Source organism: Ambystoma mexicanum, chromosome 6p (genome assembly GCF_040938575.1).
Source record: "Ambystoma mexicanum isolate Mex_15411 chromosome 6p, UKY_AmexF1_1, whole genome shotgun sequence".
Classification (NCBI taxonomy): domain Eukaryota; kingdom Metazoa; phylum Chordata; class Amphibia; order Caudata; family Ambystomatidae; genus Ambystoma; species Ambystoma mexicanum.
In genome coordinates, this window is record NC_090935.1 from 68,836,380 (window position 1) to 68,863,050 (window position 26,671).

The window sequence follows — 26,671 nt, forward strand, 5'->3', positions numbered from 1 at the left end:
AACAACAGACCTAATGGGCGATTACCATCATGCATACATTAGGAGATGTCTATACAAGGATACAATTCTTAATAGGACATCGCCACTTCCAATTGAGGGTGCTCCATTTTGGAATCAAAATAGCATTTAGGAAATGGATGTAGATTCTAGCTTGTATAGTGGCAGCCCTGCATCAGGAGGGGGTGCTAGTGTTGGACGGCTAGCTGGCCCAGGCTTCAGAGACAGAGATGATGGTACAGCATGTGGAGCACACCTGCATAGCCCTGACAGAGTTTGGGTTCTGATCATTGAAAGCGGTTGTCTACCTGACTAATACAGGATATAGCTTTTATTATGGCCAGGGTTTGAGCAGGAAAGGATCTAGTGCTCTTATATGCGGACAAAGCCGAGATGCTGAAGAAGGCTCTAATGCAGCTGGCGAAATTCGCATAGAAGACAGTGAGACTGATGTTGCAGATTCAGGGGTATATAACTGCACCTCTGGCCTCTCCTCAAGCACTTTCAAAGAGTTAGAACCCAGGATCGCAGGAGTACGAGACTCTACTCCCAGTGCCTTATCGGCTCAGGATAATGGGGGATGGTGGATAAAGCCCATTAACATCCCCAAGTTGCCTGGGCTAAAGATCATAACTATAACTTCAAGGGTGCATGGGTATCATGTCATCACTGCGAAGTAAATAATGCAGATATTCGAATTTCGAAATCATTTTAAATGTGGGGTGGGGGTTTACGTTTATAGAAAATATAGGGGAAGTATGGGAGAGGGTACAGCCCCCCCCCTGCATATAACTGAGTGGAAATGTTTGGAATGTCTTTTATTACATTTTGGTTGCAGTGATTACATTGCTCTAAACAAGTTGGTGGACCAACTATGCCCCATCCCCACTTTGCTCTCCATATACAGGCTTGAGCAATCGGGGTAAGGTTGGACAACATGACAGCATGCCGCAGGCATTTGGTTGAGGATATTTGAGAAGTTGGCAGAGTCCATGGGGGCCTGGTTAGAAATCAACTTTTCGTCACTTGAAAACTTACACAGGATGGTAGTGAACAATTTGGAGGTTGACCCAGCTGAATCTCAATATCTCGTAAGCTATCCATCATTCCCCAAATATTCAACCAGATGCGAAAGAGGTTTGACCAACCTGTTGTGGATCTGTTTGCCTCTCCACTGAATCACCATCTTGCCAAGTTCTACTCACTGGGGAATTCGAGTCAATATGCCATGGACCCTGGGCATAATGATCCCTTTCATCCAAATGCCCCCATTGTCTATATTATTCAGGAGAGGACCACATGGCGGGGGTGGGGAGGCTGCCAATTCTGCTTCCTGGATGATATTGGTATGTATGAAAGTTGAACAGCACGGTTTACAAAAGGAGCATCTCTCCAGGGACCTAGCCTTATCTGTTCTACAGTCTGGAAAGCTATAAACCCTTAAGGACAACACTGGTCATTCATTTGTCCTCCTTGTGCTCACTTAAGGCTGCCACACCTATCGAATGTGATATCCCTTCTATGTTGCAGTTCCTCCAGGATTAGTTCTGCCTGGGCAAGTCACACTTCTGCCAGAGGACACAGTGGGAAGCCATTAAGGCATCAAGGGAGCTTCAAAGACTTCCGACTGTAACAAACTGATTGGCAGGCTACTCTGCATTTTCCTGATGGTTAGAATCCTTTACTGATAGTTAGACCCGCTATCACAAATGCATTTACCCTCTTACGATTTCCCATCACTTCTCAATGCACTGCAGTTAACATTTTGAGCTTCAAATTCCTTACCCTGAAGGTGGCTTTTCTATCTATAACTATCTAACTATTGCCCAATCTCCGTCACTCTTTTCCTGGGCAAACTCCTGGAAAAGTCGGCCATCTCCCAGTGCAATCTTCACACTGAATCTGGTGGTTGTCTCCATGACCATCAGTCTGGCTTCAGAGCTGCCAGAAGCACAGAAACTGCTCTTCTGAACATCCATGAAGACCTGCTCTCCAACCTCGATTACAACACCCCCTGTGTCCTCATATGACTTGACCTCTCTTCTACATTTGACATGGTCAACCATGACATTCTGCTCAACCATCTCTGTGATAATTGGCAGAGGGGGTTTTCAGACAAAAGTGGATCATGAGCCATAAGAACAGTAAGAAGTCACGATGTGAGCATGTGAGGGCGCAAGTGCCGAACCTGGATCAGGTTGGATGCAAATGGAAGGTACATAAACCACCTCTGAGGATGGCAAACAATATCCTTCAACACGCGCATGCCTCTCCACCTCACACGGAAAAGACAAGTGAAAGCAGGGAAGACCTGCTGCAAAGTCAAGTATGTTATGAACAAGACACAGCTCACACGCTGGGTCCACCAATTGTCACAAGCATGAGTATGAAGGGCGGTGGGGATCAGCCTCGAGCGGGTCCTACATGAGAGTAGGGCCCCCTGCTCACCTGATCCCTCTGTCCGTAAAATATAATAATGTTATGGTTGGTTTCAGCCACCCTCCCCTCAACCACCTCTTCTCCTTCTCTCATGTCTGACTGTCTGCTATCCAGGAGTGGTGTGCCGCCAATGATCTCTGCGTTAATGCTTGTAAGACTGAGATTCTCCTCATTGGCACACCAGCTCCCTTCTTTCCTGCCACTCTCTGGGCAGCATCTCTTGGTCCTCTTCCTGCTCCCTACTGTGAGGCTAAAAACCTTGGAGTCATCTTCGACTCCACACTCTCCTTCTCTCCTCACATCTCTGACGTCTCTAAGAGGTCACACTACCAGCTGCACCTCCTCAGAGGTATTCTTCCTTTCCACTCCTTCCCTCAGAAGCTCACTGTCTCCAGAGCTCTGGTTCTCTCTAGGCTGGACTACTGCAACAGCCTCTTCCTAAATCTGCCTGCCTCAACTCTCCACCCTCTGCAACTCATCCAAAACAGGACTGCGAGACTTGTCCTTGGCCTCAAGCCCAGGGATCGTATCTCTCCTGGGCTGAAATCTCTGCACTGGCTCCCAGTGGCTGTGAGGATTAAGTTAAAAACCCTCTGCATTGTCCACAAGGCCTTCTGGGGCCTGGGGCCTCAATACCTTCATCTCTCTCTTCCTAAATATCTTCCTTCTCAAGATCTTTGCTCATCCGCCTCGAACTCCTTCAGGGTCAGTCGCTTCTCCAAGCAACAAGTTGGTGGATAGATCTCTTTCTCCCGCTGGGGTGTTCATCTGGAACAGCCTCCCTGCCTCTCTGAAACTTGAGGAGAACCATCTCCGGTTCTGGAAACACCTCAAGATCTTCCTCTTTGCTTCTGCTTTCTCTCCTCCTCTCCCTTGCTGAACACCAGGCTGAAATTGAAATTGCACTGGTCACCTGGCTACCTTCTGTTCTCGAGCCCAGGTCCCCTCCCCACCAGTTGCACACCTGCACTGCCCCCTGGCAACCACTGTAGTCGGGGGCTGTTTCTGTATCCCTACAGCCCTCTACCAGCACTTGATACCTGATGTCTGCACTTACGCTTGCCACAAGCTGGCCGTACTGCTTTTATTGTTTTTTATTTATTTTATGGTTTATCCTATGTACTGCACTGCCCTTCCCCCTTTCCCTTCGCACTTTTCCCCTTCCACCCTACCTTGCACCTGCCTGATCTCAATGTCACCTGGCTTAGTAAGATCCTTGTCTCTGTCTTCCCTCTGTTCCTCCTCCCGTGCCTCGCCACGCCTTGAAACACTTGTGTGTAGGCGAGTTATAAATGCCATATCATATCATATCATATCTCTGCAGCTGTGAAACTAGGGTGCGCAGAGTTCGTGGTGTGGACTTTACTCTTTCTTCATTTACTTCTGAACTCAGTAGTACTGAGGTGTGATACATCCTGCAGGCCAAAGGTCATCTTAAAGTTCATGTGGACAAGATTCAATTCTTCCTTCTTTCTGCCCAAAGCCTAACTCGCCACAGGAGTCAAAGATGTACTCTTTGGAATTATGTCCGTTCTTACTTGAATACTTGTCTAGAACAATCTCAATAAGTCAGACACAGACTATATTTGTTATATTTTAGGATTTTTTTAAGGGCTGCACCGCTCTAGTAGTGCCTCTTAGCGAACAGGTATGCAACACCATATCTATGTCCCACAAATCTTCAGGCTCCATCTATCATCCAGGGAAAGCTGCCTCATGATCCATCACAAGGAGTTTCACTGCAGGATATTTTCAGAGAAGCTTTGTGAGCAAGGACCCTCACTTTTGCAAGCAATTTCATATTCCAAGTGGAGGAACATGACGCATGTCACTTGTCTGGGTATTTAGGGGGCTGCCACACTGTAACTTGGCTTTCAGTTAATAAAAGGTCCCCATAGTATGCAGTGTATCGAGTATGGGTGGTTCATTGTTGGCTGAGATTTATTGGATCTCTGGAAATCATCCAACATTTAGTATGTCTCAGTGTCAATGACTAGGAAGAGAAAGTGGATGTGGAGGTAATGTCTAGGTTCATTACAGGTCATCCTCTTTAGCTCTTGCTCGTATCTGTTCTCAGACCCACCTCTCCTAAACTGGATGGTAGGAGTACTCTTCAACGCCTTAAAGATAAGAAGAGGAGCAGATGTTGGGGGAAGGGTGTATGCCCTCCTGTCACAAGGGGGAGGGGTTTTAATTAAAATATGAATGCCCAGTGGGACAATTTTTGTAAGCAGAACTGGTACTGAATTGAATGCTGAGTTAAGGCAAAACAATGCCGATGTTCATTAGACCCCAGAAAAGGTGCTGGTGCCCATATGCCACTGCAAGCAAAGCGGAGATTGGACACAACTTGACAAGGCGTTGGAGCCAGTTTGTAGGGAGGATATAGAAACTATAGCACTTACATGAACACAATTGTGAGCTCCGAGCCCGGATCCATTGACAAATGTAACCTCAAAGGGCAATCCATCTTTGTGGCCTTACATTTTATTTATATTATTAAGCAAATCATAGAGACATGTATCCCTCATGCCCTTATAGTGGGGTCAACGTGTACATATTGCTGATTTACAAAAAGGCTGGGAGTGAGAGTCTGAACAACAATAGCCTTTTTAGATATTAGTAGGAAGGTTGCAGCACAGTTTTAGTCATAGTGCATCGCAGATGAATTACGTGGCTGAGGCATGAGGTGTAAGGGAGGTAATTCCATCAAAACAATGTGCAATGTGTCCTACTTTGTATTTATTTGTCTTTGGCTTTTGTGTTGAGTAGAAATACTGCACAATAAAAAATGACGGTAAGTGCGTACATCCAATTTCCTGGTGCTTTACACTAGAAAATCAGCAGAATATAGATCGGGCATCAACCAGTTTGTGAGGAGGAAGTATTAAAATGAGAAATGGAAGGGCATTTTAACAGTAGGGTGCTTACATTTAGTTACTAACAGTTCACTTATATACATACCTTTGCAATGACATACAGTTGGGAACTAGGAGGATGATGGCAGTGGTGGAGTAGGGCCTCTGTAGGCCTCAGGTGCTTCTTCCAGAAGAGATTATTAATTAGGGCAATCTTGAAGTCCTGAATAGTGATTATGCTTGTATTTCCGGGAGCAAGCATTCTAATAAAAGGGGGCCGGCCCGGAGGGGCCAGGAGGAGGAAGGAGTGGAAGTGAACTAGAGATGGTGTGGACAAAGAACGGGAAGACTGTGGACCGATTTGAATCAACAAGTGTGAGCAGGGGGTTAGAAGAAGTTAGCTAGGTAGGGGGAATCTCCTTTATGGATGTCAAGACCGGAATTAGGGACCTCACACGTGTGTGCTGTGTATAGAGGGTCAGCTTGTCCTGCACCGATGGGTGTGAATTAAGGATAAGAGAAGGAGGATGATGAGCTTGTGGGAGGCAAAGTTAATAACTTTAAATGGAGGAAGAGGAAGAGAGTGGAAGCTCCACTAGAAGGCTGGAGCAGTCGTTTAGCCTGCTGGGGACCAGAGGGGAGATCTGGTTTCTAGCAGACTTAAGGTCAATTGGGTGATTGTGCAGCTGTTAAATGAGTGTTTCCTCATTTTGCCATGCTGGTGAGAAGCTGCTAACGATGTGTAGATTGCTACCAAAGAGAATCTGTCGATTGCACATCTAGTGTAATAGGTTGCGGGAGTCAGGTGGAAATGAGGCATGCAGAAGCATACCCACATGATTTTGAACAGAGGTGGCCGGGTAGAGAACACTCAGGGGTATAACAGACTCTTCCATGCTTGTCTTACTCACATCCCACTGTCTGAGGAGACTGATGTGGGAGGGCAAGGATGTAGGATTAGACCGGAAGAGGTGTTGTGAGGTAGGGAAAATGACAGAAGTAGCCTAATTGGTAGATGATATTGGGGATACAAGGAGTGAGATTGCTATGCAAGCAGAGGTAGATGAGGGTCAATGTTAGAGGTTTGAGTAGAGGAGTAGTGTGGGAAAGCAGGTGAGCAGGTTTAGAGAGGGGTGGGTGAGACTGTCTGGGAGTTTGCTTGTCTCTGTGGGTTTGTGTACAAACAGCTTTCAATTAGCCAAATGCTGTTGAATACGTGGCAGGTGATAATGATATGTGAGTTTTCTCTGGGCAGGGGGATTTAAAGGCACATAAGTATAACAAGGTCCCTCAAAGTGAGGGACACTCTGTGTTGGTTTGGGCCGTGTCTGTACCTGAAAAGTGAAGAAGGTGAATTTCTACTTTGTTTTTCATCATCCTCTAGAGGATGTGTGACAGATTTACCTTCCTTTGTATGGTTTCCTTCCATTCTCCAGAGTCCACTTGCCCTGGGCATTCAGTAGTCTGTCACCTCGAGATGTACCAGGATGTGAGAGGTGTGAAGCGAGCGTCAGATAGTGAACTGCCTTCAGTTGTGTGGCAGTTGTTGATGTGGTTTTTGCATGGCCACATGGCCTATTTGGCGCGTGTGCAGGTTGGGACTTTGACGAAATCTCAACAGCTTACATGCTGTGACTGTGACTGTGCCCATAATTTATATAATTGTTCACCAGATTTTTCAGGGAAACGCTTGGTCCTTAGGTTTACTGATGCAAGGACAGTTTGTCAGCACCCCCTACATGATGTCAAACATGCAGTAGTTTGTGTCTACCTTACATGATCTTGGCTTCTAGGAAGCCATTCTTTTGTACTCTCCCCTCCACCAACCAAACTGACTGCCACTCTTCCAGACTCATTATCCCTTCCAAGAATATGTGTGTGCACAATGTGTCTATGTTTGTGTGAGGTTGTGCGTGTGTGTGTACATGAAAGAGAAGGATTGTGTGTATGTGTGTGAGACTGTGTGTGTGCACTGGTGTGTGTGTTTATGTGTTGATGAGTGGATGTGTGTGTGTGTGTGTGTGTGTTTGTGTGTGTGTATATGTGCAAGAGTGATTCATGTATAGATGTGGAGCTAGGGGGGTGCATCATTCATTTATTCTCATGTATTTATTCAAAATAAACACACAGGGATAGTAATATATTTTGGGCACATAAATGCTTGCAGAGACTATGTATTCATAAGAACTAAGCTGAGGACAGCAGTTCTTTACAACGGGGTAAGAGAGTAACGGTGGAAGACCAGTTGATGGCAATGGAGGTGGACACAGTAACGGGAGCAAAGGACAATAGATTTATTCTTGGGTAAGGGGAGAGTGGACTAAGTGCACATTTCTGAGGTGTAGGGGACAGGGGAATGTACAGTAGGCATTACGTAGGTTTATCAGGAGAGAGGTAGGATATGTGAAATGGTTTTAGTATGGTGCGTCTTCTGACAGCAGGAGGGCTTTACCATTCGGTGTGAATAGTGGCAGAGAATGAGTTGATAGGAGCTGGAGAGGAAGACCATTCCAGTTGGGGAGCGAGAAGAGGGAGAGAGTAGAAATAAGAAGGAGCACAGGGGGCTTAACTGGTGGGTGAAGGGGAGAGTAGGGGGTGAGGTGGATAGACAGGTAGGGATCAGCAAGGCCATGCATGGTTTTGAAAATGATAATAATTTTGCATTTAGCTCTAAGTATCATGGGTAACTAGCTAATTTGGCGGTGAGCTGAGGAGTTTGAAGTAAAGGGAGTAAGGTTGAAGAGTGTAAGGACAGCAAAGTGCAGGACTTTGTCCAGCGGTGAGAAAGCATGGTTGGGAATGCTGTAAGGAAGACTAGCACAGTAGTCAGTTCAGGAGAGGTGGGTCAAATACCACACCAAGGTTGCAAGCAAAAGGAGAGTACTAAGGTAGTCGGGGGAGAAAAATAAGGGAGGGGAGAGTAAGAGATTGCTTGTTTGGTAGGGAAGTAAAGAACTTTGGTTTTAGTGCAATTGAGCATGAGTGAGTAAAATGCCATCCAATATTGTATGGCGCTAAGACTGTGAGAGATGCTGTCTCTCAGTCCGTCAGATAGGGAGGGAAAATCAAAGAAGAACTGGGTGTTACCAGTGAAATGTTGATACCGAATGATGCTACTAACATACTCAGAGGTGATATCTTCCACCCCAAAGGCCTGATCAATGGAATGCCGTATTTGCAACTCACGAGATAAAGAGAATCGTTTCTGAATAACATAATTGTAATTCCAAGAAACAGGAGTTAGAAATGAAATTAATATTGAGAAAGTAGGATGACACAACTTTAATCAGAGCATCAAAAAAGCTAAGGAATTTGACCAAGAATTATTGGAGCAATAGAGCATGAGGGACCTTCCTAAACTTAGTGTATGTTACTGTGTTTTCTCAACAGAGCAAACAAATAAAGGAGAGTATTAAGAATAAGTGGGAAATCTTGCAGGTTGGCCCAGAATTGAGGAAATCTTTTAAGGAAATACCATTTTTTTTGCGCAGACGAAATGTATTCTTTAAAAGACTCTTTAGTACATGCTTTACATTAATCGGAAATTAGAAGGATTGAGAATTTGAAAGGTACAGCCGGATGCAGAAAAGTTGTCATTTGTATTATTGAATCACTCTTTGACTTGTTTGACTAGGATTGTCATTTACGAAATTAAATTCCCATGTGGTTTATTTTACGTGAGCATGACTTCTAGAAAAGTCAAAATAAGATGGAGTGTACACAAATCTAATTTACGAACTAAGAACAATACCTCTCTAATAACAGTACAGTACAGAGAGAGGCCATTCAATAGAACAGTTACGTTTTGTAATACTGGAACAAGTTTCAGAATGAAAGAGAGAAGGCAATTTCAATCAAAATCTGTTACAGTACAAATATTTTGGCTAAGGAAACTAGACTCAATCTCACCGAGGGGTTTAAATCATGCTTTCTTTAAATGTATTTCATAACTGAATGATACTTGACACATATCTTAAAATTATGTATATTGTTAAAGGGCTCCAGCAGAGTGTTTAAGGATGAAGCAAAATTGTATGTTAACTGTTTGAGAACTGGATGTGCTAGAATTGACATAATTCCTAAATGGCACCAGTATTAATTCTCAGAACCCCTAATGATACATCCAAGAAGTATTGAGTACTAAAATGTAATACATTATCAACGTGTACTAAAGATTAGGGTAATAAACATGGGCAGTAATGTTGGAGATTTATGATGACTTGATTTTTAAAGATGGTCATGGATTTGAATAGATTGCGTTAAAAGGACTTTTATTTTAGAACACCATGTGTTCTTACATAATGGATTAGACATTAACACAGATTGTGAATAATGTACTAGTGAGGGACTAGAAGAGCAGAGCAAATACCCCCTATAGAGTGAGAAGGGGACTCTTTATGGTTCATTCTAAAATGGTGCCCTTACTAGGTCACAGTTATCTCGAATTACAAAAGTCTCGGACAAAGCTTGATGATGTCACTATAGCGACGGCTTAGACGCTCAGAGTAAGAATGTATGGAGTTGTGTAGAATGGTGCATGTTGCTTTGTCACTTTAGGTGATTGACTTCTACAATAGGAGCAGGCACCCTTCAATGGTGAGGATTAGAATTGTCCAGAAGAATTGACTAGACAGAAATGGGAATTTAGTAATGTGAATAACGTATTGATTCGTTTTGTTCTTTGATTAGGAAGAAATATACAAACCTAGCACAGAACATGACCAGTCATCCATTGTCCATTATTAAAGAGTATGTGTTTTCCATTTATGTATTCGGAGATTGAGGTAACTAGAATAACAATTACAAACTGCTGAGGTTAGGTAATACTGACATTAGTGCTGTGTTCTTTATTTTTACAGAATTGAGACTTCTTTGAGTTTAATATTCTTTGAGTACATTTCATATTGGAAGGGTGGCTTTAAACTATGATTATAAGGCTGGCAAAGATTAAGGCAACCTAAATTGATAGTCTCTTGTAAGTGAAGAAATATTAAATGTATGTATCTGATTAATTTAAATGTATAGAAAATCTTGTGTTTATTTCCGTGAAGAAGAAAAGGTCACTATTCAAAACACACTTGACTTCAAATACAAACACCATTTCAATTGATGCCAATTCATCAACATTCTCAAATGGTCCTGTACTCATTTTTTGAACCGATATTATTGTAAAAATATATGTTTTTTCAGTAATTTGTTAAGAAAAATTATAGAAAAATGTGATGTTGTTGATTTGGGGCATACATATTATGTAACTGTGATCAATGTTTATACTGAGATATCTAGCATTAAACTCAAAAAGTGTGATTTGATGACTTTTTCCTAAAATGTGAAAACATGTATAAAGACCTACCTAGTAATTCACAGTAGAGTGAAGGAGACCAATCCTGACCCTTCAGGAAGCCCCTGGTAACAACAAACACCCAGTACTGTGGGGATCACAGGACCCAAAGGAATACATCTGTTCATATAGCCACACACTGAACAAAGCTGCTAGCCCTTTGATCCCAGAGGAGCAAATACAATAACCAACAAGAGGGGATTGCCCTCCCAATCCTCCTTGGTGCTGTTCTATCAGTAAAAATGTTCAGCGATATTTTTATCGCCATACCCTCTACCTTCCTAAGGAGACACTGATAATTATTAGCTGATGCCATAAGTCCCTCCCTACCTTCAGAGAGACTGCCGCCTGTTGCAATGTTATCCGTGTGTTCCTCACATGATACACAGGGACAACACCTTATGCATCTACATTTTCATCTTTCCTTTTTGCCCTACTGAAATCTAAGAAGTAGGATGTACAATGTTAAGATCTAGTCCTGTGTGTGTGTACTGAACTGTCATCTGAGGGGCTCATAGTGCAATGCTCTAGCTGTGTTTATATGAAGTTTCCACAAAACAGCAGCCGAATAATGACTTGCATGGAGATACCTATCCAATTCCAATGTAACTATTCATGTGTTTTTCACTTAAAACAAGACCTGTATTCCACATTCATGCTTGTATCACATTCACGTTTCCCTTTATAAACAAGACCTGTATTCCACATTCATGCTTGTATCACATTCACGTTTCCCTTTATAAACATTCATAGCCTGATATTAACATAATCTGTGGACAAACATATTTCTGCAAGAAGAAAAAGGAAACACAAAAATAACCTAGCTTGGTCACCCCCATACCTGCATTTAATTCAATCCGCAGACCTTTCTGGAAGGCAGACAAATTAACAAATTCCTTTCAGCTGCTGGCATCAGTGAAAGAGTTAATTCACAAGAATAGGCAATCCTGAGAGCAAATACATAAAGGACCGCCTCTCCCTGTTGCAGGAGCATCATTCCTCCTAAATGGTGCTGCAACCTTAACCTACAATAACATCCTCGATTATCAAGATCAAGCAGCAACATGGGAGTTACTACAGGACAGAGGGAAAGACTTCAGATCAATCTTCCTGATAGACATTTACTTGAGGCAACACCAAAGGCTTCATTCAAATATTGTAGGTGGGTTTTCCCAGCAGCACCAGCACCCTGTCCACTGTGTTGTGGGAGGACTTACAAAAATGTTTTTGCTCGCCCCTAAGCCTACTCATACTGCCGTTGCCTCAACATGTGGCAGTGTCCAGAACTGTACCCACACCAAGAGTTTGTGAAGCCCAGCAGAACCTTCAAGAAAACTTGATGGCTGCAACCTTGTAAATGGTTCTCCGCCACACCCTATAGAATAGAGGAAACACACATGAGACATATGGAATAACAAACTGACCACAATGCCCCCCTGCTCACTGTAACTGTAGACCCTCTTCTTCAGAGCAGGAGCTCTGGCTGCTCCCCCTCCGAGCTGCAGGAGCAGCATTACCTTCACCTTCACCCTGCTGGGTGTAAAGGTAAGCTCATGGGCATTTCCACAGCAGCCCAAGCTATTTTCACGGATGAGCCGCATCCTGCGATTTTTGCACCACTAGGTTTGCAATCCTGCCTACATTGCAATAGAATCCTGCTGATTCAAATTAAAAACGAATTTTTCCCTTTATTTTCGGAATAAAGGTGCATCCGCCATTGCCCAACACGAGGACATCCACCTTCCAACATGGCCGCCCCATGCATTGCAACCCTCCCCTCCTCGAGCCTCTGAGCCCTGCAGTACCCGGATTGGCTGCTAGAATCTTTTCTAGCCAATCATCTCTCGCCGGAAGGCGAGCGCCGGCCCACGGAGGAAGGCACATGGAAAAAGGCTCCTGACCGAGCTGGCCATGCTGCCTGATGCTCCAGGTCTCTTACTCCTACCTCCTCGACCCCTGCATCTGCTATCTCCTTAGCCTTAAGCCAGCCAACCCAGCCTGCACGATAAGCCTGCTAAGGCTTCCATGGTGAGACTGTAATCTTTATGTACAATTGTCCTATTCACTGCAGCCCCTGACATGAGTCTTAAGCTAGCTGCCTCCTGCTGCAAATACAATCGTACCTGGTGCACAGCAACGCCCTTATCACTTCATCACTTCAGACAGGCTATAATCTCGAACTTAGCCTGTGCCTACCTGTGATTGCTTCATTTGAACTGCCCTTTTGCACCTTAGCTATAATCTCGCATTTAGCCTGTGCCTACCTGTGATTGCTTCATTTGAACTGCCCTTTGCACCCTAGCTATAATCTCGAATTTAGCCTGTGCCTACCTGTGATTGCTTCATTTGAACTGCCCTTTTGCACCTTAGCTATAATCTCGCATTTAGCCTGTGCCTACCTGTGATTGCTTCATTTGAACTGCCCTTTGCACCCTAGCTATAATCCCGCATTTAGCCTGTGCCTACCTGTGATTGCTTAATTTGAACTGCCCTTTGCACCCTAGCTATAATCCCGCATTTAGCCTGTGCCTACCTGTGATTGCTTCATTTGAACTGCCCTTTGCACCTTAGCTATAATCCCGCATTTAGCCTGTGCCTACCTGTGATTGCTTCATTTGAACTGCCCTTTTGCACCTTAGCTATAATCTCGAACTTAGCCTGTGCCTACCTATGATTGCTTCATTTGAACTGCCCTTTTGCACCTTAGCTATAATCTCGCATTTAGCCTGTGCCTACCTGTGATTGCTTCATTTAAACTGCCCTTTGCACCTTAGCTATAATCTCGCATTTAGCCTGTGCCTACCGGTTGTTGCATCATTTGAACTGCCCTTTTGCACCCTAGCTATAATCTCGAATTTAGCCTGTGCCTACCTGTGGTTGCATTACTAAAACTGCCCTTTCTGCACTAAAACAACAATTTCAATCTGTAATTAAAGTTGCCCGCCTCCGCACCACACCAGCTAGCTCGAACCTAGCCCCTGCCTACCTTGCCGTGTCAACAACCAAACTGCCCACTCTCTCCTCAATTCCAATTATGATCCATTGGCTCATACTCACCATGTTCCCTTTCTGTATCTTAAACAATAAGACTCCATGTAGCAACAACAGCTACATACCATACAACAATGGACTAGCCAAACTAGGCTGCCCTAGGCACCACCCCACCCCCTGCCCCACACCCTTCCTCCCCTCCCTTCCACCCTTCACACACACCCCTCACCAACAACTCATCGCTAAAAGCAAGGCCACACCAGCCAACATCCTACCTAACAGTACCAACTCAACAAATGCCAACCACACTGCCTCCAACCCTCTCCTTCCCAACCCATTAGATCACTGCCCCACAACCTACCCCACCCCCCAAGACCGCAATAATAGACTCGGCGCTAGACTCCCCACCACATCTAGCAAATTGCCTACCAAACCTATGACTAAGACCTCAACCACTAAGGATAGCGCTAAGACCACTAACGCAACTTCTCTAAAAGGTGCACTACTCAATGTTAGATCTCTAGTAGCCCACCCCACCGAAGTCGCTGACATTATCCTCTCAGGAGACCTCGACTTCCTTGCTACTACAGAAACTTGGTTACATGAAGTAGCAGGACCCTACCTCACTCTTGCCGTCCCCGACAACTACTCTATCCTCAGAGCAGACAGACCTAATGCTCGCGGAGGAGGTGTAGCTATCATTTTCAAATCCATGGGGGCCTGGTTAGAAATCAACTTTTCGTCACTTGAGAATTTACACAGGATGGTAGTGAACAATTTGGAGGTTGACCCAGCTGAATCTCAATATCTCATAAGCTATCCATCATTCCCCAAATATTCAACCAGATGCGAAAGAGGTTTGACCAACCTGTTGTTGATCTGTTTGCCTCTCCACTGAATCACCATTTTGCCAAGTTCTACTCACTGGGGAATTCGAGTCAATATGCCATGGACCCTGGGCATAATGATCCCTTTCATCCAAATGCCCCCATTGTCTATATTATTCAGGAGAGGACCACATGGCGGGGGTGGGGAGGCTGCCAATTCTGCTTCCTGGATGATATTGGTATGTATGAAAGTTGAACAGCACGGTTTACAAAAGGAGCATCTCTCCAGGGACCTAGCCTTATCTGTTCTACAGTCTGGAAAGCTATAAACCCTTAAGGACAACACTGGTCATTCATTTGTCCTCCTTGTGCTCACTTAAGGCTGCCACACCTATCTATAACTATCTAACTATTGCCCAATCTCCATCACTCTTTTCCTGGGCAAACTCCTGGAAAAGTCGGCCATCTCCCAGTGCAATCTTCACACTGAATCTGGTGGTTGTCTCCATGACCATCAGTCTGGCTTCAGAGCTGCCAGAAGCACAGAAACTGCTCTTCTGAACATCCATGAAGACCTGCTCTCCAACCTCGATTACAACACCCCCTGTGTCCTCATATGACTTGACCTCTCTTCTACATTTGACATGGTCAACCATGACATTCTGCTCAACCATCTCTGTGATAATTGGCAGAGGGGGTTTTCAGATAAAAGTGGATCATGAGCCATAAGAACAGTAAGAAGTCACGCTGTGAGCATGTGAGGGCGCAAGTGCCGAACCTGGATCAGGTTGGATGCAAATGGAAGGTACATAAACCACCTCTGAGGATGGCAAACAATATCCTTCAACACGCGCATGCCTCTCCACCTCACACGGAAAAGACAAGTGAAAGCAGGGAAGACCTGCTGCAAAGTCAAGTATGTTATGAACAAGACACAGCTCACACGCTGGGTCCACCAATTGTCACAAGCATGAGTATGAAGGGCGGCGGGGATCAGCCTCGAGCGGGTCCTACATGAGAGTAGGGCCCCCTGCTCACCTGATCCCTCTGCCCGTAAAATATAATAATGTTATGGTTGGTTTCAGCCACCCTCCCTTCAACCACCTCTTCTCCTTCTCTCATGTCTGACTGTCTGTCCGCTATCCAGGAGTGGTGTGCCGCCAATGATCTCTGCGTTAATGCTTGTAAGACTGAGATTTTCCTCATTGGCACACCAGCTCCCTTCTTTCCTGCCACTCTCTGGGCAGCATCTCTTGGTCCTCTTCCTGCTCCCTACTGTGAGGCTAAAAACCTTGGAGTCATCTTCGACTCCACACTCTCCTTCTCTCCTCACATCTCTGACGTCTTTAAGAGGTCACACTACCAGCTTGCCCTCCTCAGAGGTATTCTTCATTTCCACTCCTTCCCTCAGAAGCTCACTGTCTCCAGAGCTCTGGTTCTCTCTAGGCTGGACTACTGCAACAGCCTCTTCCTAAATCTGCCTGCCTCAACTCTCCACCCTCTGCAACTCATCCAAAACAGGACTGCAAGACTTGTCCTTGGCCTCAAGCCCAGGGATCGTATCTCTCCTGGGCTGAAATCTCTGCACTGGCTCCCAGTGGCTGTGAGGATTAAGTTAAAAACCCTCTGCATTGTCCACAAGGCCTTCTGGGGCCTGGGGCCTCAATACCTTCAACTCTCTCTTCCTAAATATCTTCCTTCTCAAGATCTTTGCTCATCCGCCTCGAACTCCTTCAGGGTCAGTCGCTTCTCCAAGCAACAAGTTGGTGGATAGATCTCTTTCTCCCGCTGGGGTGTTCATCTGGAACAGCCTCCCTGCCTCTCTGAAACTTGAGGAGAACCATCTCCGGTTCTGGAAACACCTCAAGATCTTCCTCTTTGCTTCTGCTTTCTCTCCTCCTCTCCCTTGCTGAACACCAGGCTGAAATTGAAATTGCACTTGTCACCTGGCTACCTTCTGTTCTCGAGCCCAGTTCCCCTCCCCACCAGTTGCACACCTGCACTGCCCCCTGGCAACCACTGTAGTCGGGGGCTGTTTCTGTATCCCTACAGCCCTCTACCAGCACTTGATACCTGATGTCTGCACTTACGCTTGCCACAAGCTGGCCGTACTGCTTTTATTGTTTTTTATTTATTTTATGGTTTATCCTATGTACTGCACTGCCCTTCCCCCTTTCCCTTCGCACTTTTCCCCTTCCACCCTACCTTGCACCTGCCTGATCTCAATGTCACCTGGCTTAGTAAGATCCTTGTCTCTGTCTTCCCTCTGTTCCTCCTCCCGTGCCTCGCCACGCCTTGAAACACTTGTGTGTAGGCGAGTTATAAATGCCATATCATATCATATCATATCTCTGCAGCTGTGAAACTAGGGTGCGCAGAGTTCGTGGTGTGGACTTTACTCTTTCTTCATTTACTTCTGAACTCAGTAGTACTGAGGTGTGACACATCCTGCAGGCCAAAGGTCATCTTAAAGTTCATGTGGACAAGATTCAATTCTTCCTTCTTTCTGCCCAAAGCCTAACTCCCCACAGGAGTCAAAGATGTACTCTTTGGAATTATGTCCGTTCTTACTTGAATACTTGTCTAGAACAATCTCAATAAGTCAGACACAGACTATATTTGTTATATTTTAGGATTTTTTTAAGGGCTGCACCGCTCTAGTAGTGCCTCTTAGCGAACAGGTATGCAACACCATATCTATGTCCCACAAATCTTCAGGCTCCATCTATCATCCAGGGAAAGCTGCCTCATGATCCATCACAAGGAGTTTCACTGCAGGATATTTTCAGAGAAGCTTTGTGAGCAAGGACCCTCACTTTTGCAAGCAATTTCATATTCCAAGTGGAGGAACATGACGCATGTCACTTGTCTGGGTATTTAGGGGGCTGCCACACTGTAACTTGGCTTTCAGTTAATAAAAGGTCCCCATAGTATGCAGTGTATCGAGTATGAGTGGTTCATTGTTGGCTGAGATTTATTGGATCTCTGGAAATCATCCAACATTTAGTATGTCTCAGTGTCAATGACTAGGAAGAGAAAGTGGATGTGGAGGTAATGTCTAGGTTCATTACAGGTCATCCTCTTTAGCTCTTGCTCGTCTCTGTTCTCAGACCCACCTCTCCTAAACTGGATGGTAGGAGCACTCTTCAACGCCTTAAAGATAAGAAGAGGAGCAGATGTTGGGGGAAGGGTGTATGCCCTCCTGTCACAAGGGGGAGGGGTTTTAATTAAAATATGAATGCCCAGTGGGACAATTTTTGTAAGCAGAACTGGTACTGAATTGAATGCTGAGTTAAGGCAAAACAATGCCGATGTTCATTAGACCCCAGAAAAGGTGCTGGTGCCCATATGCCACTGCAAGCAAAGCGGAGATTGGACACAACTTGACAAGGCGTTGGAGCCAGTTTGTAGGGAGGATATAGAAACTATAGCACTTACATGAACACAATTGTGAGCTCCGAGCCCGGATCCATTGACAAATGTAACCTCAAAGGGCAATCCATCTTTGTGGCCTTACATTTTATTTATATTATTAAGCAAATCATAGAGACATGTATCCCTCATGCCCTTATAGTGGGGTCAACGTGTACATATTGCTGATTTACAAAAAGGCTGGGAGTGAGAGTCTGAACAACAATAGCCTTTTTAGATATTAGTAGGAAGGTTGCAGCACAGTTTTAGTCATAGTGCATCGCAGATGAATTACGTGGCTGAGGCATGAGGTGTAAGGGAGGTAATTCCATCAAAACAATGTGCAATGTGTCCTACTTTATATTTATTTGTCTTTGGCTTTTGTGTTGAGTAGAAATACTGCACAATAAAAAATGACGGTAAGTGCGTACATTCAATTTCCTGGTGCTTTACACTAGAAAATCAGCAGAATATAGATCGGGCATCAACCAGTTTGTGAGGAGGAAGTATTAAAATGAGAAATGGAAGGGCATTTTAACAGTAGGGTGCTTACATTTAGTTACTAACAGTTCACTTATATACATACCTTTGCAATGACATACAGTTGGGAACTAGGAGGATGATGGCAGTGGTGGAGTAGGGCCTCTGTAGGCCTCAGGTGCTTCTTCCAGAAGAGATTATTAATTAGGGCAATCTTGAAGTCCTGAATAGTGATTATGCTTGTATTTCCGGGAGCAAGCATTCTAATAAAAGGGGGCCGGCCCAGAGGGGCCAGGAGGAGGAAGGAGTGGAAGTGAACTAGAGATGATGTGGACAAAGAACGGGAAGACTGTGCACCGATTTGAATCAACAAGTGTGAGCAGGGGGTTAGAAGAAGTTAGCTAGGTAGGGGGAATCTCCTTTATGGATGTCAAGACCGGAATTAGGGACCTCACACGTGTGTGCTGTGTATAGAGGGTCAGCTTGTCCTGCACCGATGGGTGTGAATTAAGGATAAGAGAAGGAGGATGATGAGCTTGTGGGAGGCAAAGTTAATAACTTTAAATGGAGGAAGAGGAAGAGAGTGGAAGCTCCACTAGAAGGCTAGAGCAGTCATTTAGCCTGCTGGGGACCAGAGGGGAGATCTGTTTTCTAGCAGACTTAAGGTCAATTGGGTGATTTTGCAGCTGTTAAATGAGTGTTTCCTCATTTTGCCATGCTGGTGAGAAGCTGCTAACGATGTGTAGATTGCTACCAAAGAGAATCTGTCGATTTCACATCTAGTGTAATAGGTTGCGGGAGTCAGGTGGAAATGAGGCATGCAGAAGCATACCCACATGATTTTGAACAGAGGTGGCCGGGTAGAGAACACTCAGGGGTATAACAGACTCTTCCATGCTTGTCTGACTCACATCCCACTGTCTGAGGAGACTGATGTGGGAGGGCAAGGATGTAGGATTAGACCGGAAGAGGTGTTGTGAGGTAGGGAAAATTATGGAAGGAGCCTGATCGGTAGATGATATTGGGGATACAAGGAGTGAGATTGCTAGGCAAGCAGAGGTAGATGAGGGTCAATGTTAGAGGTTTGAGTAGAGGAGTAGTGTGGGAAAGCAGGTGAGCAGGTTTAGAGAGGGGTGGGTGAGACTGTCTGGGAGGTTGCTTGTCTCTGTGGGCTTGTGTACAAACAGCTTTCAATTAGCCAAATGTTGTTGAATACGTGGCAGGTGATAATGATATGTGAGTTTTCTCTGGGCAGGGGGATTTAAAGGCACATAAGTATAACAAGGTCCCTCAAAGTGAGGGACACTCTGTGTTGGTTTGGGCCATGTCTGTACCTCAAAAGTGAAGAAGGTGAATTTCTACTTTGTTTTTCATCATCCTCTAGAGGATGTGTGACAGATTTACCTTCCTTTGTATGGTTTCCTTCCATTCTCCAGAGTCCACTTGCCCTGGGCATTCAGTAGTCTGTCACCTCGAGATGTACCAGGATGTGAGAGGTGTGAAGCGAGCGTCAGATAGTGAACTGCCTTCAGTTGTGTGGCAGTTGTTGATGTGGTTTTTGCATGGCCACATGGCCTATATGGCGCGTGTGCAGGTTGGGACTTTGACGAAATCTCAACAGCTTACATGCTGTGACTTTGACTGTGCCCATAATTTCTATAATTGTTCACCAGATTTTTCAGGGAAACGCTTGGTCCTTAGGTTTACTGATGCAAGGACAGTTTGTCAGCACCCCCTCCATGATGTCAAACATGCAGTAGTTTGTGTCTACCTTACATGATCTTGGCTTCTAGGAAGCCATTCTTTTGTACTCTCCCCTCCACCAACCAAACTGACTGCCACTCTTCCAGACTCATTAACCCTTCCAAGAATATGTGTGTGCACAATGTGTCTATGTTTGTGTGAGGTTGTGCGTGTGTGTGTAGATGAAAGAGAAGGATTGTGTGTATGTGTGTGAGACTGTGTGTGTGCACTGGTGTGTGTGTTTATGTGTTGATGAGTGGATGTGTGTGTGTGTGTGTGTGTGTGTGTGTGTGTGTTTGTGTGTGTGTATATGTGCAAGAGTGATTCATGTATAGATGTGGAGCTAGGGGGGTGCATCATTAATTTATTCTCATGAATTTATTAAAAATAAACACACAGGGATAGTAATATATTTTGGGCACATAAATGCTTGCAGAGACTATGTATTCATAAGAACTAAGCTGAGGACAGCAGTTCTTTACAACGGGGTAAGAGAGTAACGGTGGAAGACCAGTTGATGGCAATGGAGGTGGACACAGTAACGGGAGCAAAGGACAATAGATTTATTCGTGGGTAAGGGGAGAGTGGACTAAGTGCACATTTCTGAGGTGTAGGGGACAGGGGAATGTACAGTAGGCATTACGTAGGTTTATCAGGAGAGAGGTAGGATATGTGAAATGGTTTTAGTATGGTGCGTCTTCAGACAGCAGGATGGCTTTACCGTTCGGTGTGAATAGTGGCAGAGAATGAGTTGATAGGAGCTGGAGAGGAAGACCATTCCAGTTGGGGAGCGAGAAGAGGGAGAGAGTAGAAATAAGAAGGAGCACAGGGGGCTTAAGTGGTGGGTGAAGGGGAGAGTAGGGGGTGAGGTGGATAGACAGGTAGGGATCGGCAAGGCCATGCATGGTTTTGAAAATGATAAGAATTTTGTATTTAGCTCTAAGTATCATGGGTAACTAGCTAATTTGGCGGTGAGCTGAGGAGGTAGAAGTAAAGGGAGTAAGGTTGAAGAGTGTAAGGACAGCAAAGTGCAGGACTTTGTCCAGCGGTGAGAAAGCATGGTTGGGAATGCTGTAAGGAAGACTAGCACAGTAGTCAGTTCAGGAGAGGTGGGTCAAATACCACACCAAGGTTGCAAGCAAAAGGAGAGTACTAAGGTAGTCGGGGGAGAAAAATAAGGGAGGGGAGAGTAAGAGATTGCTTGTTTGGTAGGGAAGTAAAGAACTTTGGTTTTAGTGCAATTGAGCATGAGTGAGTAAAATGCCATCCAATATTGTATGGCGCTAAGACTGTGAGAGATGCTGTCTCTCAGTCCGTCAGATAGGGAGGGAAAATCAAAGAAGAACTGGGTGTTACCAGTGAAATGTTGATACCGAATGATGCTACTAACATACTCAGAGGTGATATCTTCCACCCCAAAGGCCTGATCAATGGAATGCCGTATTTGCAACTCACGAGATAAAGCGAATAGTTTCTGAATAACATAATTGTAATTCCAAGAAACAGGAGTTAGAAATGAAATTAATATTGAGAAAGTAGGATGACACAACTTTAATCAGAGCATCAAAAAAGCTTAAGAATTTGACCAAGAATTATTGGAGCAATAGAGCATGAGGGACCTTCCTAAACTTAGTGTATGTTACTGTGTTTTCTCAACAGAGCAAACAAATAAAGGAGAGTATTAAGAATAAGTGGAAAATCTTGCAGGTTGGCCCAGAATTGAGGAAATCTTTTAAGGAAATACCATTTTTTTGCGCAGACGAAATGTATTCTTTAAAAGACTCTTTAGTACATGCTTTACATTCATCGGAAATTAGAAGGATTGAGAATTTCAAAGGTACAGCCGGATGCAGAAAAGTTGTCATTTGTATTATTGAATCACTCTTTGACTTGTTTGACTAGGATTGTCATTTACGAAATTAAATTCCCATGTGGTTTATTTTACGTGAGCATGACTTCTAGAAAAGTCAAAATAAGATGGAGTGTACACAAATCTAATTTACGAACTAAGAACAATACCTCTCTAATAACAGTACAGTACAGAGAGAGGCCATTCAATAGCACAGTTACGTTTTGTAATACTGGAACAAGTTTCGGAATGAAAGAGAGAAGGCAATTTCAATCAAAATCTGCTACAGTACAAATATTTTGGCTAAGGAAACTAGACTCAATCTCACCGAGGGGTTTAAATCAAGATTGTGATTTGACATGCTTTCTGTAAATGTATTTCATAACTGAATGATACTTGACACATATCTTAACATTATGTATATTGTTAAAGGGCTCCAGCAGAGTGTTTAAGGATGAAGCAAAACTGTATGTTAACTGTTTGAGAACTGGATGTGCTAGAATTGACATAATTCCTAAATGGCCCCAGTATTAATTCTCAGAACCCCTAATGATACATCCAAGAAGTATTGAGTACTAAAATGTAATACATTATCGACGTGTACTAAAGATTAGGGTAATAAACATGGGCAGTAATGTTGGAGATTTATGATGACTTGATTTTTAAAGATGGTGATGGATTTGAATAGATTGCGTTAAAAGGACTTTTATTTTAGAACACCATGTGTTCTTACATAATGGATTAGACATTAACACAGATTGTGAGTAATGTACTAGTGAGGGACTAGAAGAGCAGAGCAAATACCCCCTATAGAGTGAGAAGGGGACTCTTTATGGTTCATTCTAAAATGCTGCCCTTACTAGGTCACAGTTATCTCGAGTTACAAAAGTCTCGGACAAAGCTTGATGATGTCACTATAGCGACGGCTTAGACGCTCAGAGTAAGAATGTATGGAGTTGTGTAGAATGGTGCATGTTGCTTTGTCACTTTAGGTGATTGACTTCTACAATAGGAGCAGGCACCCTTCAATGGTGAGGATTAGTGACTAGACAGAAATGGGAATTTAGTAGTGTGAATAACGTATTGATTCGATTTGTTCTTTGATTAGGAAGAAATATACAAACCTAGCACAGAACATGACCAGTCATCCATCGTCCATTATTAAAGAGTATGTGTTTTCCATTTATGTATTCGGAGATTGAGGTAACTAGAATTACAATTACAAACTGCTGAGGTTAGGTAATACTGACATTAGTGCTGTGTTCTTTATTTTTACAGAATTGAGACTTCTTTGAGTTTAATATTCTTTGAGTACATTTCATATTGGAAGGGTGGCTTTAAACTATGATTATAAGGCTGGTAAAGATTAAGGCAACCTAAATTGATAGTCTCTTGTAAGTGAAGAAATATTAAATGTATGTATCTGATTAATTTAAATGTATAGAAAATCTTGTGTTTATTTCCGTGAAGAAGAAAAGGTCACTATTCAAAACACACTGGACTTCAACTACAAACACCATTTCAATTGATGCCAATTCATCAACATTCTCAAATGGTCCTGTACTCATTTTTTGAACCGATATTATTGTAAAGATATATGTTTTTTCAGTAATTTGTTAAGCAAAATTATAGAAAAATGTGATGTTGTTGGTTTGGGGCATACATATTATGTAACTGTGATCAATGTTTATACTGAGATATCTAGCATTAAACTCAAAAAGTGTGATTTGATGACTTTTTCCTAAAATGTGAAAACATGTATAAAGACCTACCTAGTAATTCACAGTAGAGTGAAGGAGACCAATCCTGACCCTTCAGGAAGCCCCTGGTAACAACAAACACCCAGTACTGTGGGGATCACAGGACCCAAAGGAATACATCTGTTCATATAGCCACACACTGACCAAAGCTGCTAGCCCTTTGATCCCAGAGGAGCAAATACAATAACCAACAAGAGGGGATTGCCCTCCCAATCCTCCTTGGTGCTGTTCCATCAGTAAAAATGTTCAGCGATATTTTTATCGCCATACCCTCTACCTTCCTAAGGAGACACTGATAATTATTAGCTGATGCCATAAGTCCCTCCCTACCTTCAGAGAGACTGCCGCCTGTTGCAATGTTATCCGTGTGTTCCTCACATGATACACAGGGACAACACATTATGCATCTACATTTTCATCTTTCCTTTTTGCCCTACTGAAATCTAAGAAGTAGGATGTACAATGTTAAGATCTAGTCCTGTGTGTGTGTACTGAACTGTCATCTGAGGGGCTCATAGTGCAATGCTCTAGCTGTGTTTATATGAAGTTTCCACAAAACAGCAGCCGAATAATGACTTGCATGGAGATACCTATCCAATTCCAATGTAACTATTCATGTGTTTTTCACTTAAAACAAGACCTGTATTCCACATTCATGCTTGTATCACATTCACGTTTCCCTTTATAAACAAGACCTGTATTCCACATTCATGCTTGTATCACATTCACGTTTCCCTTTATAAACATTCATAGCCTGATATTAACATAATCTGTGGACAAACATATTTCTGCAAGAAGAAAAAGGAAACACAAAAATAACCTAGCTTGGTCACCCCCATACCTGCATTTAATTCAATCCGCAGACCTTTCTGGAAGGCAGACAAATTAACAAATTCCTTTCAGCTGCTGGCATCAGTGAAAGAGTTAATTCACAAGAATAGGCAATCCTGAGAGCAAATACATAAAGGACCGCCTCTCTCTGTTGCAGGAGCATCATTCCTCCTAAATGGTGCTGCAACCTTAACCTACAATAACATCCTCGATTATCAAGATCAAGCAGCAACATGGGAGTTACTACAGGACAGAGGGAAAGACTTCAGATCAATCTTCCTGATAGACATTTACTTGAGGCAACACCAAAGGCTTCATTCAAATATTGTAGGTGGGTTTTCCCAGCAGCACCAGCACCCTGTCCACTGTGTTGTGGGAGGACTTACAACAATGTTTTTGCTCGCCCCTAAGCCTACTCATAATGCCGTTGCCTCAACATGTGGCAGTGTCCAGAACTGTACCCACACCAAGAGTTTGTGAAGCCCAGCAGAACCTTCAAGAAAACTTGATGGCTGCAACCTTGTAAATGGTTCTCCGCCACACCCTATAGAATAGAGGAAACACACATGAGACATATGGAATAACAAACTGACCACAATGCCCCCCTGTTCACTGTAACTGTAGACCCTCTTCTTCAGAGCAGGAGCTCTGGCTGCTCCCCCTCCGAGCTGCAGGAGCAGCATTACCTTCACCTTCACCCTGCTGGGTGTAAAGGTAAGCTCATGGGCATTTCCACAGCAGCCCAAGCTATTTTCACGGATGAGCCGCATCCTGCGATTTTTGCACCACTAGGTTTGCAATCCTGCCTACATTGCAATAGAATCCTGCTGATTCAAATTAAAAACGAATTTTTCCCGTTATTTTCGGAATAAAGGTGCATCCGCCATTGCCCAACACGAGGACATCCACCTTCCAACATGGCCGCCCCATGCATTGCAACCCTCCCCTCCTCGAGCCTCTGAGCCCTGCAGTACCCGGATTGGCTGCTAGAATCTTTTCTAGCCAATCATCTCTCGCCGGAAGGCGAGCGCCGGCCCACGGAGGAAGGCACATGGAAAAAGGCTCCTGACCGAGCTGGCCATGCTGCCTGATGCTCCAGGTCTCTTACTCCTACCTCCTCGACCCCTGCATCTGCTATCTCCTTAGCCTTCAGCCAGCCAACCCAGCCTGCACGATAAGCCTGCTAAGGCTTCCACGGTGAGACTGTAAGCTTTATGTACAATTGTCCTATTCACTGCAGCCCCTGACATGAGTCTTAAGCTAGCTGCCTCCTGCTGCAAATACTATCGTACCTGGTGCACAGCAACGCCCTTATCACTTCATCACTTCAGACAGGCTATAATCTCGAATTTAGCCTGTGCCTACCTGTGATTGCTTCATTTGAACTGCCCTTTTGCACCTTAGCTATAATCTCGCATTTAGCCTGTGCCTACCTGTGATTGCTTCATTTGAACTGCCCTTTGCACCCTAGCTATAATCTCGAATTTAGCCTGTGCCTACCTGTGATTGCTTCATTTGAACTGCCCTTTTGCACCTTAGCTATAATCCCGCATTTAGCCTGTGCCTACCTTTGATTGCTTCATTTGAACTGCCCTTTGCACCCTAGCTATAATCCCACATTTAGCCTGTGCCTACCTGTGATTGCTTAATTTGAACTGCCCTTTGCACCCTAGCTATAATCCCGCATTTAGCCTGTGCCTACCTGTGATTGCTTCATTTGAACTGCCCTTTTGCACCTTAGCTATAATCTCGAACTTAGCCTGTGCCTACCTGTGATTGCTTCATTTGAACTGCCCTTTTGCACCTTAGCTATAATCTCGCATTTAGCCTGTGCCTACCTGTGATTGCTTCATTTAAACTGCCATTTGCACCTTAGCTATAATCTCGCATTTAGCCTGTGCCTACCGGTTGTTGCATCATTTGAACTGCCCTTTTGCACCCTAGCTATAATCTCGAATTTAGCCTGTGCCTACCTGTGGTTGCATTACTAAAACTGCCCTTTCTGCACTATAACAACAATTTCAATCTGTAATTAAAGTTGCCCGCCTCCGCACCACACCAGCTAGCTCGAACCTAGCCCCTGCCTACCTTGCCGTGTCAACAACCAAACTGCCCACTCTCTCCTCAATTCCAATTATGATCCA

The 26,671-nt window shown here is 44.1% G+C and overlaps 1 protein-coding gene across 1 annotated transcript in view; it reads right to left on the reverse strand.

Moving 5' to 3' along the window:
• Window positions 1-26,671, reverse strand: part of LOC138511223 (long-chain-fatty-acid--CoA ligase ACSBG2-like) — a 412,570-nt gene that overhangs the window by 205,486 nt on the left and 180,413 nt on the right. The window lies entirely within an intron of this gene.